The sequence below is a fragment of the Protopterus annectens genome, chromosome 7.part0, assembly GCF_019279795.1.
Source record: "Protopterus annectens isolate FY-2018-M chromosome 7.part0, PAN1.0, whole genome shotgun sequence".
Taxonomy (NCBI): Eukaryota; Metazoa; Chordata; order Ceratodontiformes; family Protopteridae; genus Protopterus; species Protopterus annectens.
Genome location: NC_056739.1, coordinates 947,352,581 through 947,369,655, shown reverse-complemented (window position 1 = coordinate 947,369,655; position 17,075 = coordinate 947,352,581).

Genomic DNA, 17,075 nt, shown 5'->3' with positions numbered 1-17,075 from the left:
GATAAAAAGTGAGAAGAGGAGAGGTCCTAAAATGGAGCCTTGAGGGACTCCCAGGGTGACTGGCAAGTGGGATGAAAGATTGTTCTCCCAGAGCACTGCCTGCTGCCTATTGCTGAGGTAGGAATTGAACCATTGAACAGCCTGAGTGTCAAGAGAAAGAGACTTAAGAATACTTATCAGCAGAGGGTGGTTTACAATACTGACAGCTTTTGAGAGATCAATGAAGAGTGCAGATGAGAGGATATTATTATTATGGTTTCTATTAATGGAATCGGTGAAGGTTAAGAGGGCAGTAGTGGTGCTATGGAATGGCCTAAAGCCATGTTAACTATTAGCTGGTATGTTGTGTTGAATTAAATGGTTTAATAGCTGCTGATGAATACATTTTTCCATGACTTTTGCTAAGGGTGATAGAAGGGCTATAAGCCGATAGTTAGAATAATCATTTGAGTTACCGCCTTTATGTAGGGGGATAATGTGTCAGATTTTCCAGATGTCAGGGATAGTTCCCTCATTAATGGTTCTGTTTATAAGGCCAGATATAGGATAGGCTACTGCTTTGGCTGATTTTTGCAGGTATTCAGATGGTAACTGGTCAGCAGAAGGAGTACGAGGCTTAAGTTTTTGGATAAGTTTATAGATGACGAAGGCAGAGATGGGTTGCAGTCGGAATGTAGGGAGAGAGCTTGGAATGGAGGTAGGAAGGCTTGAGCTGTCTGGGGAAAGCTGACTTGCTAGAGATTGTATGGCCTCTGTGAAGAAGGTATTGAAGACACTGACAGTTTGTTGGGGGGTAATATGATTGGCCCCTAGAGGGGTTGGTGTACTAGAGTGCCCTGGGTGAAGGAGTCTATTGATACTAGTCCAAGAACCTTTGTGGATTATTTTGGTGGGTTTGCTATAGTTTACAATAGAAGTTCTTTTTGTCAGTGATTATGGCTTTTTTTGTAGTATTTCTCATCATTTTGAATGTTTGCTGATCTGAGATATTTTTGGTAGCACGCCACCTAGACCAGGTTTTGTTTCTGAGCAGGATTTTTTGTCTGGTTTCTTTTGAGAGCCATGAGGCTGGTTTGAACTTGATTCTAGTAGAACGTTTAGGCACGTGGTGGTCTAGGATAGTTAAGAATTTAGAGTTAAAATATTTAACAGCTTCTTCAAGTGGGAGCATTTTTAGAGGGTTCCAATCACAAGCACTGAGCTCACTTTGGAATAGAAGTGGGTTAAAGTATTTGTTGGACCATGAAATTCTATATGTAGGGGGTGTGGAAGTATAATTTTTTTGCCTGATAATGTAGGTCAATGAGTGGTCGCTAACATCATCAGGTAAGGTTCCTACCATATAAGTTTGGTGATGTTTATTAATAAGAATACAATCTAAGGTACTCTCTTTTTTGTTTGGTTTGTTAATTCTGGTTGTGGAGTTGATTGTTTGAGAGATGCCATGAAGGTTAATATGGGAAGTTGAAGTTTCAGTATTGACACTTTTCCAGTCAATATTAAAGTCCCCTAATATTATTGTTTCTTGTGGGTAAGTTGATGACACTGAGCTTAGGATATCCTCTATAGAATTGGTATTATTACTTGGTGGTAGGAAGATCCAGATGATGCATAGGGATTTACTGGGGTTGAGTTGAAATCTGGAAATAAGGACTTCTCCATTATTATCATGTGGTGGGTCATAAGGTACAGAGGTGATTTGTAGACCATCTTTAGATAGATAGATATATTTAACCAATAAGAGAAACATTTCATAGTCTAATAACTTTACCTTGTGTTTTATATATCATGCTACACAAAATATTGGAAGGTTAACACATTATAATTTATAACCATGTAGCTAAACTATTGAGGGTATTCAAAGAGGTTCATTGTATAGAGGTTCTAGCACTTAACAGTTTTGATCTAGTAGCGTTACACAGCTGACTAACAACAGACAGATGTTTATGAGTCATGAAGAGCAAAGCTCATTAACATTTCTTTGAACTGAGCATCTAATTTCACTGGAATAACTGTTGTAAGTGTCCTCCCCACCAGCCCTTGTAACTATGTTACACAGGCACCTAAAGATACTTATGGACACATAGACATACAGACACAAAACGCAGACACAGGCAAATGCATGCGTGGGCACACACACACCCACACACCCACACACCCACACACACACACACACAGACACACACACACACACACACACACACACACACACACACACACACACACACACACACACACACACACACACACACACACACACACACAGAGACGGGTCTACTTGAGATTTCTGAAATCTCAGTAGGCTGACATTCAAAACATCGATCCTTAAACACCGAAATATCACAAACATGACACCTCATATACCTGACACACAGAACACCAGCAACACTAAATACTATCTTTTCCCCCTACAACATACCAAGAACAGCAGACAAAAACACTATATCAAGAGGAAACAAAAACATTCCAAATTAAACTACCTACTTCCCTTCACCAAGACCCCGCCCACCAACCAATAAACCTAAACCCTTAACAGTTAACACTAAATATTCATGACAGTCTCCATAGCACTGACACGAATACTCATAACAAACGTGAAAAAAAAAAACTTCACTACAAAACTTTACTTTTAATGTTTAACCCCCCCTGCACCCTCTGCTACTTAAGGATACCAAATCCGAGATTGGACCACAGAGTGCACGCAGAGAAGATTCCTTTTTCCACTCAGCTTGGACTGTTGAACATTCAGACATTTCACTGATGTGAAACTTCATGCTTCTGGGCTTGATGTTTTGAATGTTGGTCTACTGAGATTTCGATAATCTGATGTAGACCCATAGAGACACTTAGACAGTCTCATACACACATGCACACACAAGTTTTGCACAAAGCCTCACAGTATTTAACTGAAGTGGTTCTTACAGACCAGTTGATTTTATAGATACAGAAGGGGATATATAAAACTACTGTGTTCGTTCTTACTATTCTGCACTAACATATCACGGCAGAGCTGTTTTGCATCACATTGCCATCTTATTTTAGTCCCCATGTACAACCCTGGACACATCACTTAGCTAATTCAAATTCAACGTGCCTCAAATTGCCAGATTTGTATGAGAAATTGTATGGTATACTACTTTTGTGCTACTATCTGGAGACTTCATGTCTTTGTAGCTCTGCATCAATTTTTTGAAACATAACATATTGTGAGATCTTGTTAGAAATGGGATTGCACAATTTTTCTATTCATTTATTTATTTGTGGTTGTATACCAGGAAAGCCAGACTGGAAAAAACCCTTTTTCAGCAGAGTCCCAGGCAGAAAAACTCCACATTACATATACATTTGAATGAGCTAACAGTAGCAATATACAATAACACTCAGGGTTATACACCTAACAGGTGATCACCATGCTACACATATTATATAGTATTCATAGCATGTTAAGTTCAGACCTATCTATAAAACATAGCATATACAAGATGTAAAACTCGCAGGTATCAATACTCCTTTTGCTATTTGCTGCATGCCGTATATTTACCAATCACCTTATACTTGAACTTTGTAACTGACATTTGTTATGCTGTTATATTTGAATGCTTTCTAACTCAAAGTGTAAAGTTATTAACACTGTTTCTTTCTACTGGAGTTTTTGCTGTTCTTTTAACTGAATGTCATCAAACCAGAGCCTCTCTCTCTTTCGCTATGCCTACATAAGGGTGATGTTTAATAGTTTAGTAAGAAGGTCAATTACTTACAGCTAGTCTTCATTGGAACTATATAAGTTTTTTTTATATTTTGAATGGTGTACTGGGACACAAAAAAATCACTTAAACCTTGTTTCAAAGTACTGCTGGAAAGGGAGGTTAACTTTTGCAATATATGGATAGTGATTTTAAATTTATATGGAAATGCCTTAGAATGGCATGTTTAACAGAGGATGGTTGGGTGTTCTTTGTTGTTATTATTATTATTACTACTATTATCATTATTAATGCTCAGCTAATTTTGCTGACTTTAGATAATGTGATGTTAGTATTAGAAAATGATTAGGTTACTAACTTAGCTATTTAAATTAGATCTACATCACTGTTTCTCTTTCACTAAAGTTACAAAGAATCATATTAACTCTAGTGTTTTCTGATTCACCAATTAAAGCCAATTCTTTTGACTCAATAAACACAACCAAAGTTGTGGCCCTTCTACAGATAGAAAAAAAATGAATATTGTTAAGATTTGTCAACAAAAAAATCAGCCTGAAATGTTGAGAGAATCCACCCCCCTCAAAGTGAAAATAATTTTGGCATTTACTTAATAACATGAATGTACTAACCTGTTATCCTTAGGAAAGGGATATTTTGCATTAGAAGTACTTAGAAAGAAACAAATTATTTTCATTTTTGTGGCAAATTCAAGAACTTCAAAGTATGATTTAGTTATTGTAATAAAAAGAAATTGTAACTTGAACATAGTCAGTACAGTTAGAGATACTGCAGAGAGATTAGTACTGAATGGTACATGGGTAGATTCTAGGCTACCAGTAATTATTGTTGTTATAGACACATCATGCCAAAATAAAATGTAATTTATTTTGGATTTGCCTCTACTTGTATAAACATATAATTTTCATTTTATTTTTGTGAGTTATTAGAATCTTGCTATAGGCATGAAGCTTGATAAACTATGACCCACTTCCTCTATCAAGGAATTTAAGATCCTCCTAGGCATTTTAAGAATATTGGATTTAGCAGACAAGAACAGGAAAATATATCCCCAGGTTTCAATTTCTACTTAGCATCTTACAAATTATTAACAAGGTTAGATTTATTTTTGGTTTCTAGCCCATGTTACCAATCAGTCCTTAAATCTGAAATATTTCCCAGAGCATTTCTGGACTATTCTGATATTTTGCAGGAAACCAGCTTCTGAATAAATTCCCATTTTAATCTCAGTTGATTTACCATATTGCTGCTGTTATAAGGCCAAAAGTGTTTAAGGCTGACTTACGAGGAATAGTGATCAGTCTTGCTTCTCATATGAAAAAATAAAAAAATACTCTAAATGAGTATGTTAATGAGATGGAAAGACGTACTGAAAACTATAAAGCTTAACTGTAAAATTCAGTTGATATTGTGTGTTCTGATGCAACAGAACAATTACAGGTTAAATTAGCATTAAAATAGTACTAAATGCACTGAATAAAATATAAGCATAAAATACTCTCAGAAATTGAATATTCTCACTATTTTTAGCCAGAATATTAAAACTCAGAAATTCTAATAACATGTAGGCTATTAAGGAAAATGGCAAAACTTAAATAGATGTCTCAGAAATTTTACAGATTTTCCATAGCACATACGGTGAAATATGCATTATTTAAAGCCCATCGGTACCACTAGGTATGATTGAACAATAATTAAACATAAATAGCCCAAATCACATCCCTTCCGAATTACTCAATAATGTTGATAAGCCCTTAAGAAAAGACAGATGTATCATTAAAGAAAAAAAAAATAAAAGAAGACAAAGCTCCTGGCTCCATTACATTTGATACCACCTTTAAAGTTATTATTCAATTCCAATACTTCTTGAAGTATTTAAACATATATGAACAATGTTTATACACAAATCCAGTTCAGACCCATTACTTATTAAAATTGTTAAACACTTTTATTGATTAATATAGACTTGAAAGCTAGGACTTTGTGATAAGGAACCATTATACTACAATAGCTGCAACTTACTGACAATTGCATTGCAAACATATAAGTTATCAGTGATCACTAATGTTCAATTACAGAATGTTTAAATATGACAACTGTTTCTTCTTTTAATATTTCAAAACTCAAAAGTGTACCTGTTTAACTAACAAAAAGCTGTTTTTTTCTTTTGTAGTGCAAAGAAATGTTCATTCTCTACTCAAAAAACATTTGTTCCATATACACTAACAGGTGCTAGAAAAAGCTGGTGAAGGACAAGAGTCATAAGCTCAGATGGTATATTTTTTTCTAGAAGGATTCTTAGTTTAATCTGGATTTCTGAATTTACTCCTCAAACAATATTTGATGAAGTCTGCATTTTGCCCTTCTTGTGTTTGCCATAACAACGAGCAGAGAAGACAAATCAGTAGCCGTTATCTGCAAACAGATAAGAAAATTGATGTAGACTTTGGGACTTGAAAAATGTAGACTAACACTTCTTGGAAGTCTGAAATTATAGAAATAGCAAATGACTGTAAAGCAGAGTGACATCTGAATCCTGCTAAAAATTAATCATTTTAGATTGACCTTACCAAACATGCTTTGACTTAACAGATTATGTGTTCCACAGGATTCAAGCTATAAGGCTGAAAACCTTTATTAGAATTTTAATGGCTGAAATTTACACAGCTATCATCTACAGCAAAATATATTTACTTATTTTGCATAGTTCACAATGTATTGTAACCACTGTGATTCTAAGTAATGATATAATACTGAAAACCATTCCATTCTTTATGAGGTTGATGATCTATATAAAAAAAAATAAATGGTATCTGTCTATGTATAATCAGTCCCCCTTAATAGATCAAAGTTAGATTCAAACAGCTGCACCTTAGTTAAAAAGATATGAAATCTTCAGCTGATAGCAAATGGTTAAGAACTGCATCCTCACCATTAAATGAAAAAGTAGAGTATCTAAGGATAGAAGTGAACTTCAAATGCAAAGCAGACAAAGAGAAACAAGTAAAGGAAGTTAGAAAATGTATGTCAAGGTGTTGTAAAAGAGCAAACTTCATTTGCAGCTCATGAATTATCATTAGAGCAGATAACCATCAACAACAGGGAAATAGAACATATGCATTCTTTTTTTGTAGAAATATTGAAACATCAGAAGTATCTGAAAAATAAGAAAGAGAGAAAATTCAGGAAGGAAGATGTTTAAGATGCATCATTTGGAATTTCAGAAGATAAAATGAAACTGGAAATGGAGAGATTAAAAGATAGATGAGCTAGAAGAAACAGAGAATAAGGAGATAGAGAAGAAAAGAAAAAAAGGTTGGATAAAGATTATTACAAGAGAAGAGATGAAAAATATAAAGGTGGATGAACACTGGAGAAAACAGACAGAAAATAAAAAAAGAAATGATGCGAAGAAGAGACCGACAGAAAGAATGAGTTATTTTGCAGAGTAAAGATACATATAATAGCTTTAGTCAGGGAGGCAAAAAGAAAAGATAATGTAGAGAGTACGTTAATATAATCTTAACAAAGAAGGACATGGAGTGATGAAGTTAGGGTGACACCAGATGATAATGAAAGAAAAATGCATTTCATTTAACTGGACTTACTTTACGAAATTCAACATGCAATGTCTTGCAATATGAATAGAGTATAGATATTCTTTTATGAAAAAATGAGCACATTTAGTACTAGGTGATATGATAATGAAGACAGAGTAGAAATTCAAGAAGACTGGTAAGGATTCTTATATTGGAAAAATGTCTAGACTCAGTGGATTTAGCTAAATGTGTTTATGATAAGAAGCATGCTTTAATTCTATATTAGAAGGGGTTAGATTATAAAAAAATAATTTTATAAAAAAATGGGTTATGAAGGAGAGAGTGGGTTGGGGAGTTGAACATTAGTAATATAATTAGAAGGAATCCAGACCTTCAGTCAAAGAAATGATAAAAGATAAATAGAAAATATAAGGGAAAATGAGGCAACAAATGAAAAACAGAATAGAAAATGCATAGTTTAGAAAGAGCAGAGGGGAGACATATATAAATATGCAGTGTAGTAAAGAGCTGAAAAAATAAAGGAGATTAGGGCACATGGGTGGAATTGAAATCTTTGTTTTAAAATGGCTGTAGGATGAAGGTCACATGTGAGTACTAATGGAAAAGAAACAAGATGCAGTTTGGGTGGAGTCAGCAGACTTTTCACATGGAGTTTTGTTGGACTGAACAAGTCTAGATGACAAAGATTTTGCAAGATTTATTACAAACTCAGATACAGAGAATTTAGAAGAAACAGGAGAGTATCTCTGTTATGCAAAATTGTGTAATGTATGAACTAAATGCTAGAAAATAAGCATAGTTCCATCATGCTAAAGGAGGGTTAAAAACTTTGGTCAATGTTAAAATAATTAAGCCATTAACATTAATTGAATCAACAGATACATGCATCTCAGCAGAAATAATAAATAGATGTAGAAAACTGTGAGCTGTGAAAGTAGCTATACCTCCTTGAAGGAAAGATAAAACAGAAAATGGTAGAATTTGGAAAGAGTTGGTTAAAGTTACACATAACATTGTGATGTGGAGATTAATATTACTAAGAACTGTCAGTGCACCTACAGAACAGTTTACTAATCATGCTGGAAATTTGTCATCCTTCCATCTTACTAATGCATACTAACCCTAAACTTAGTTTCATAGATTAGTATTAGGCTAACTGCCCTTGCGAGCCATTTTAAGCCTAGCTAATTATCCCTTGTGAGACTCAAACTCTGCACCTTGTGTTTGTAAGGCAAACACCTTAACCATTAGGCCACTCTCCCAAGCTTTCCCCTGCCCTGACCACTAGGTCTATACATTTCATTAATACTTTCATTATACAAGACAACACAGACACACACACACACACACACACACACACACACACACACACACACACACACACACACACACACACACACACACACACACACAAAATAAAACTTTTAACCACATATTTAACCCTAAACTTAAGTCTAACCCTAAACTGCAAACAATCAGAACACACCTAAAATCTATGCCCTTTCCAAGCCATTGTTGTAACCATAACCTGCATATACTAGCACACCCTTTGCTACTCCTAATAGCATCCTACTTACCCATGTCAACAAAATCAACTGTCCAGAAAATGAAGTATCATTAATTATACGAAGACTAGTTATTAATATTCCAAAACAAGCACACTGATTGGTCAGCCCAATCAGCATGCCGGTTGTAAATCTTAACATATACGAATGGAAAAAGGTCCGGTTGTGCGGACTATTTCCATTGCTATATACTGTAAGTTTAATATTTTTATCAAAAATAAAACAAAAATATCTGAAATCCGGACTCCGGACATAGCAAAGAGACAGGACAGAGAAAATACTAAGAAAACCAGGTACGTTATTCAAAACTAAAGACATGTACCTGATTTTCCTTGTATTTCCTCCATTCTGTCTCTCTCCTACCCGTAAACTGTCCAACACTTTTTTTTATTAAAAAAAAAAACAAAACTGGAGCAATGGAGACCTTCTTTTCTCTGTTGCTTCCTATCTAAAACACTAATGTACTGGGTATGCATGGGAACGCAAGTCCCATGCACATGCGCAGTACATATAAAAAAAGCAATAGGATATTACCAACCACGGAAGGACAGCAAGGCGCCATTATATAAAGGCACTATTTAAGAAAAGTAAGTATTTTTTTCTTAAATAATGTCATTGTATAACAGCAATAACTGACTCCGTGGTGTGGTATATTAAGATTTACCTATGGTTGTCTTAATTTAATCGCTCAGGCTTCGCCCTCTTGATTAAATCACACCAACCATGGGCAAATCTTAATATACCTCACCAACGTCATCGGTTATTGCTTTAATAGACCAGTAAGTATTCTAATGCAGCTGTTCACGTTGTCAATGAAATGAACTGTCTTTTTTATTTTCTTTACTTTTCTTTTCAAATGCCCCATGGTCTGTGTTTAACACGTGTACCAACATGTCAGCGATTTCAGGCTATCTCTAGCTCTCTCAATCTCTTTCTCTCTCTATATATATACAGATATATATATATATATATATATATATATATATATATATATATATATATATATATATATACACACACACACACACACACACACATACACACACACACACACACACACACACACACACACACACACACACACACACACACACACACACACACACACAAAAACACACACACACACACACACAACTGCAATACATTTGGATGTGACACGCACTTATCTAGTGCTGTGAATTTTTTTTTTTTTTATTTCATCTGTGGTTGCAGTGTTCGAGTTATACTACCATCAAACTGCAGCAGTTCGACTGTAATATAATTTCAGGAGTCATCTTCTTTCTCAAGGGAGTTAGTATGTTTAATTCCTGGTGAAAAAAGCAAAGTTTCTGGTTATTTTAGGTGATTGCAAATGTATTTCTTTCATTTGTGATCACCTTATACCATTGTTTTATGGTTTTATGTTTAGATTAAAGTGATGACCACACACAGGTGCGCATGCACACACACATACACACACACACACACACACACACACACACACACACACACACACACACACACACACACACACACACACACACACACACACACATACACACACGCACACATACACACACGCACACACACACACACACACACACACACACACAAACAAACACAGGTGCACAAATCATTGCTGGGGGCTCTTGCCCATACATCATGGGTGAAAATGGTGAAGTATCCCCTGCAAACAATTTTTGGAGTGTCACTTTTATTGAGTAATGATCTCCAAAGGATTCAGATATTTTCAATTTGAATAATCATGCACCAATTAATTAAACAATATATGATTATTCATTTTAAACCTAATGTATCTTTGAACTCCTTTTTGTCTGAATAATTATTTTTAATGGTTCAGCTGAGATAGGCAATGCCTGCCTTTCAGTTTATATAAGAAGAACATCATTCCTTTTCTCGACATTTGTGTATCAGTTTCTTTTTAGTGATATTCATTCCATCATTGTACTGTTAGGGAGCATTGCCATCTGCCAAGTGAAAGTGCATTCTTTAATTATAGTTACAGTGATTCTTTTTAAATGGGAGAGACTTCTGGTGGGAGTTTGCTGGGAACAATAATTGCATCATCTGTTATTTAATATTTGTACTACTTTTTTGTTTTTTTCCAAGAAAATGAGAATGTACAACAATGGTTTTGTTATGTCAATTTGTCGTTAGTAACACTAGACCTGTAACATCTTGAGCACTTCCTAAATAATTTGATCAGCAACTCCCTACTATTAGTTGCCATTCCATGTTGCAAAATGTCATTCAATTTAAATATTAATTCATCATGTTTAATCATACATCAGACTTATTTTATTAGTGTATCGATTTACACAATGACCCTTAGGTATTTTATTTATTTTATATTGAAAATGTGAAGTAAAACAGTCAACAAAGAGTTTTGTTATTTCACAGACTTAGGATAATCCAACTCATTATCTTTGGTTAGCATTATACAGAAATGTTCTACGTGCTTTGATAATTTTTTTTTTTTTTTTTGTTATTTAGACTTACAACATTTTAGTGCCACAATTACAGCAGGTACAGATGTTAGCCTGTAATAAATTATTATATCACAGAGTCTGATTGAAGTTACTGATCACAGATTGAATGTTTGAGCATCTTAAAGATATCGATCCATCCTTCAGTGCTGAATAATAAAACTGTGACAGTAAAAGGCACACTACTTATCACAGCGTGAAGCAAGAGGGGGAAGGTATTTAATGCATGCAAACAAAACAATGCGCATGTGCACATTTAAAGAATATAATGTGTTCTAATATAACTGAGACTCTTATAGCCCATAAAATTAGGAAATACAATCTCAAGTCATCCAGGTGGGATTATCAGATTCAGATCACATATCTGACTACAAAGTGAATCGATGCTAGTCTTTTGAAGTACGACAGAAAATAGTCGTTTATTCAGATGTGTGTAATGAGTAGATCAGAAGAAACTGAGCAGTAAAATGTATAAATAAAAAAATGAAATCATTTTGACTTCTGCTATAAATTCCTTTTTAGAGAATTAATGAGGAAATGCATTGTTATTGTAGGACAGCGAGAAAGGTGAATAATGCATTCTAATTACTAACAGTGAATTGTATTATGTGAATAGAAGAAATGGTTGTTCATCTGTTAAAGGTCTCTGTACAATGGAATTTCTGTTCTCTGCACCTACCAGCTCCTACTGTTACAAAAAAGTGTAACAGGTTCTAATCAGCTCTCCATTAATAATGTTTATTCAGAGAGAACAATAACTCTAGATATTTTATTTTAATAAGCCTTACTTTCCGATCGTTTTTATTATAATTTAAACCATTGTACCATTAGCTATATTACCAGATATGTTTTTATGTGTTAACATTTTTTTTTTTTGCTGTGATTTATTCCCATTAGGAAACTGAGCAGTTCCTTTATGGTACACTTTACTGGTTGTTCTCTCATCCCAATACATGAATATAGGCAGGCATGCTAAAGGTTCATAAAGAACTAATGTGCCATTGCATTTCAAATGCAGTCCACACTGTACCTTCATCCATATGTATGCCTTAGCTTTTTATTGATCCTCCCTCCTTTAGAGTTTCACTGTTGAAGTAATGCAGTATAGCAAATCCCAGGTTAATGCAGCTTGTACCACACTACACATCAGGCAAAATGCAGCAGATCATAACCTTTAGAGTAATAGAAAGTTTTCAGAATGCTTGAGCAGTATTTAGTTTATAGATTTTCAGATCATAATATATGCTGATTTAATATAGGTATATTTAATTTCTTTGTTCATTTATTAAAACAATGCGTTATTTCTATAGTAAAAAAACATTGTGTGTAACCTCATAATCATTCTTTCCAGCTGTTATTTATTTTATTTCTTGTTGGTAATTTTGAAGACTAGGAAGGTTTTCAAAGATTTGTTCCCACTGATGGTAGAATAGTGCATTTAATTACATTTCTGTATTTTTGATTCATTTGTCTCATGTATCCAGTCATAAGTCTATAGTTTGACAGACTGTCTGAAATTGTCAGCATATATTACAATGATGATTGGTCTTGTACAGCAATGCAGGCACTACTATTGCCATTTGTAGTGTTTCTACTATTATATGAATGTCTTTTTGATTGTTTTACAGGTTTTCTCAGTCAATGTTTTCTGATTGCAGATACCTAACTGTTAAACATGGAAAGGATTGCATATCCTGTCAGGTAGCTCAATTTATGCAAAGTATGCATGCAATTAGTAATCAGTGGAGTTATTTTAATGACTACAATTTGATGCTAAAGGTAAGGCTTTTGTCCAGTAAGAGAGAAACTTGTAGCGCTACTGGTCAAAACAAAATAATCATGAGACGGTGCATAGCTTGGGCACATGGAAATATATAACAGCCAAATTATCATTTATATGGGGGATGTAAACAAGCTTTGATAAATTAGTACTCAAAGCTAAAGCAAGAGGATGGAGTCTGAAAGTATAAATATATTCAGACAAAATATTATTGTACGTTTCCATCACTTTGCAGAGAACAAAAATGTCATTGTACTTTTCTGTCACTTTTCAGAGTATGGATACAGCAAAAATAACTTATAATAATAATAATTTTGATTATCAATTACTGTATTGTGTATGTAAAAAAAAGATTATGATCAGGACACTGATCATTACCAGTGTGTTATGTATCTTATAAATGGATTTTAAAAAATCCTCTTTAGAAGTGAATTTCTTCATTTCTTAAAGACATAATTTAAGTTTGAATTAGTGACGTAATCATTTTTCTGTATATTACACTGAGCCATCATTTATTTTATTTTGGTCTAGGTGATGCACAGACATAAGAAGATATCTCATGCACTGCTCCCCTTAATATATATATAAGCACAGCACCTCTCTCTGTCTCAGTTTCTCTCATAACACACACACACACACACACACACACACACACACACACACACACACACACACACACACACACACAATTATTTGAAGATGCAACCCTTTCTCCTTGTGTGACCACTCTAAGAAGAGGCATCTTCACATTCTCTTTTGAGTAACATCCCATAAAGGTACTAGAAAGAACTCTACCTCATCTTCAGCAAGAAAAGCATTGTCACTCAGCTGAGATGTAATCCTGATGATCACACATGACCCAGTACTAGGGACTTCAGCTGGCAAAGTACAAAGTGAGCATGGCCGCACCTGTGGAAACATGATAGAATGGAAAAAGTGATTTCACATATATAAGGGAAATGTGACCTCAGTTGTGCAATCAACTGTTCCAGTCTTTGTACACCCCATGGGAGAGTCACTCCCGCAGTCTCTTACATATAAACATGCTACTCTCATGCTTGTTAACCATTGGAAACAAAGTAAGCTCTCCCAAATGTACATTTAAGACAAGCAATACAACAGAAGATAAACAGTCCTGAAAAACAAATTCTTACAGCCCATCTCTTGTTCTTCCCACAGCTGAAGGAGATCAGGATGCTGCTGCCTCAGGTTATTTGGCATTATGCATCAAAATCACTCACCAGACTGGCAAGCCCATACCAAGCATCTACCTTCTGTAGGTGCTCCGGTAACTCACCATGAAGGATGAACAAGAAAATCTTGCCCTGCCTGCTACACTATGCCAGAACTCTAAATTATATAGTATCTGAAGAAGCTGTTATCTGAAGAAGCTATGGCCACTCTCTTATGTGCACTCATTGAGCAAAATGGCAGTGCTGAATGCATGGATACATGTTTTGGAGATAATGTACCATGCAGCATAGTACTGCATTATTATATACTTCGGTTTCCTAGCACTGTACTGAGGTGCTAGGCATGGACATAGTGCTGCACCATGGTGTTATGGCTATACACATGCAATATGTCTGAGGGCAGTGGTAACATAATTCTTATTCTGTAGGATATGTACTGCTGTAACCATCATGTCTGGAAAACTCAATGCAATAGATGTGATTTAGAAACTGGTGATAGGCAACTTCATTAGGATAACTGCCATGATAATTGGCTCTTTTAAACATGATGCAAAGTGCCAGTGCCATTTTGCACAGCCTTGTTCAATATCATACAGCTGTTGAAAAGAGAAAGTTCAATATAGATGTTCTACATTCACCGCATTACACAGTCAATAAGGGTTTTACAGAGCTTTAAAAGGAGTTCTGTCTGATAATACCTGTTGTGGATGACACTCATACTGAAAAAGATGTCATGATGCACATGTAAATGGGATCCCAGGATACTGGCAAATCCCTGCATCATTTGCCTGTCGTTTTGGGATCTCAACCACTAACAGTACAAACATTGTGAAGGGCATGTCACAGGACTGCATAGCTGCGGTAAGTAATTGGGGAAAACCCCTTTGGCAACAAAGTGCTGAGTACTGATAATAAGCTAAATCCTGAAGCAGGGGCTGTGGCCATAAGCATGGGCATTTTGCAGAGTACCATACAGACCACTGACTGACATGTTTTGTCACAAATATACATGTATTGACATGGCCACTTGATAGAGCCAACATATGAAACATTCACTTCTCAGGAAGAGAAAGCACCCCTGCAAGTCCTCCTCACATATGACATTTATCTCTTGGGCAAACCTGCTACAAACATTATTGGACCATATTTGACAGGGACTGGTGCAAGATGTGAATGCTGTGGGTGGCAATAATAGGTGTCTGCAACAGGTATAGTGGTGGGTACTGATATGATACTCTATGCAAAGGAGAAATTATGGGACGTTGCAATAGTCAGGTCCACCACAATGTGAGAGTGGAACACTAGCACTGAAATACTTTAAAGAGTCTGTTAGTTGGGATATTTTGCTGACACCTTAATGATAACAGGCATCAGCTGAGTTTAATTACCCTGTGTTTCTGAAGTATAGCCAAACTCTCCACTTACACTGTGCTGATGAGGTCAATAAAAAGGCTGAAACATGCATGCCCACAGCTAATAGGGTTTGGATTTATTGGTCTGAATGTAACTATAAAGAATTAAAAAAATAAAAAAGATGATGTGGACATTGAGAAGCCATACAATTGAAATTCTTGATATCTTTAGGTGTAATTTGCATATATCCCATGGGCCTCTATTACAGGAGGCTTAAGGTATCACACAGTGAAATCTCTAGCTTGACTGGGATTTTCCTTGCAGCTTTTATTTTAAGGCGACTAAGGAGATTTTGGTCTTATTCAACAGTTAAGGATGTGACAACTGATCCCAAAATATTTCTTTGTTGTGGGAGCTGGGCAGGTATCATACTACCTTCTGTCAAATAGAGGCATGCCAAGTTAATAATGACCATTACAGTACAATATAACACACTCCACTGCATATCAGTCTTTTAAGACACCTGTGGCCTGCAACTGCAAAAGCACGCATGCCAACATATGTCTAAGTATGATATCAATGTAGTTTAATATATAGCACTATGCATGCCAAGGACCAGAGGGATGCAACTGCATATGTGCATGGGTAGACATTGCTATCATGTGCATTGCTGCTTTCATAGGTTATACTGCTGGATGGTCAACAGGACAATGCAGGACTGATATTAACAGGGCATCTGTGGTTGGTGATGATAGTGGCATGTAAAGGGCACAGTTTGAAAACACAATGACATTGTTTGAAATACTACATGGGGAGAGTCACCAACAGTCATCATTACAGAGATACAAACTTAGCACACATCCTGAACCGGGCATGGCAGAAACCTCATAAAGGAGAGTTCCACACATCCTCTACCCATTTCTCCAGTGAAAGAAGAGTATGAAGTGTGCACTGCATCTGAGTTGTGCATGGGTATGACACCAGCATCATCCCACACATAGCTATGACACTTGGCATTACCTGGCAGATGTGCATGTCAGTAATCCAGGTACAATCAGCTGCTATCCACAACATTGTGAAGATGGGAAGTGTGCTACATGCATTCTAAGATAACATATAAGAAGTTCACAGTGACATGGAATATATAGAAAGGGAGCAAACAATGCTGCTGAGGTCACTGATGGCAGATGTTACCTCCATCCTTCACTTCATCAGACACATTGCCATAGCCCTTCAGTCTGTGTGCAAGGGAAATGACTTCCATGACTGTGGAAGATACAGGGAGGTAAGACACTGGCTGCCTGAGCCATACTACACATATTATTGGAGAGATATTATCTGCAGCACCTGTGGATACATAGTTTTCAGTAACCAGTCATATGCATCATCCAAGTTATGGCTAGTAGCACTTTTCTG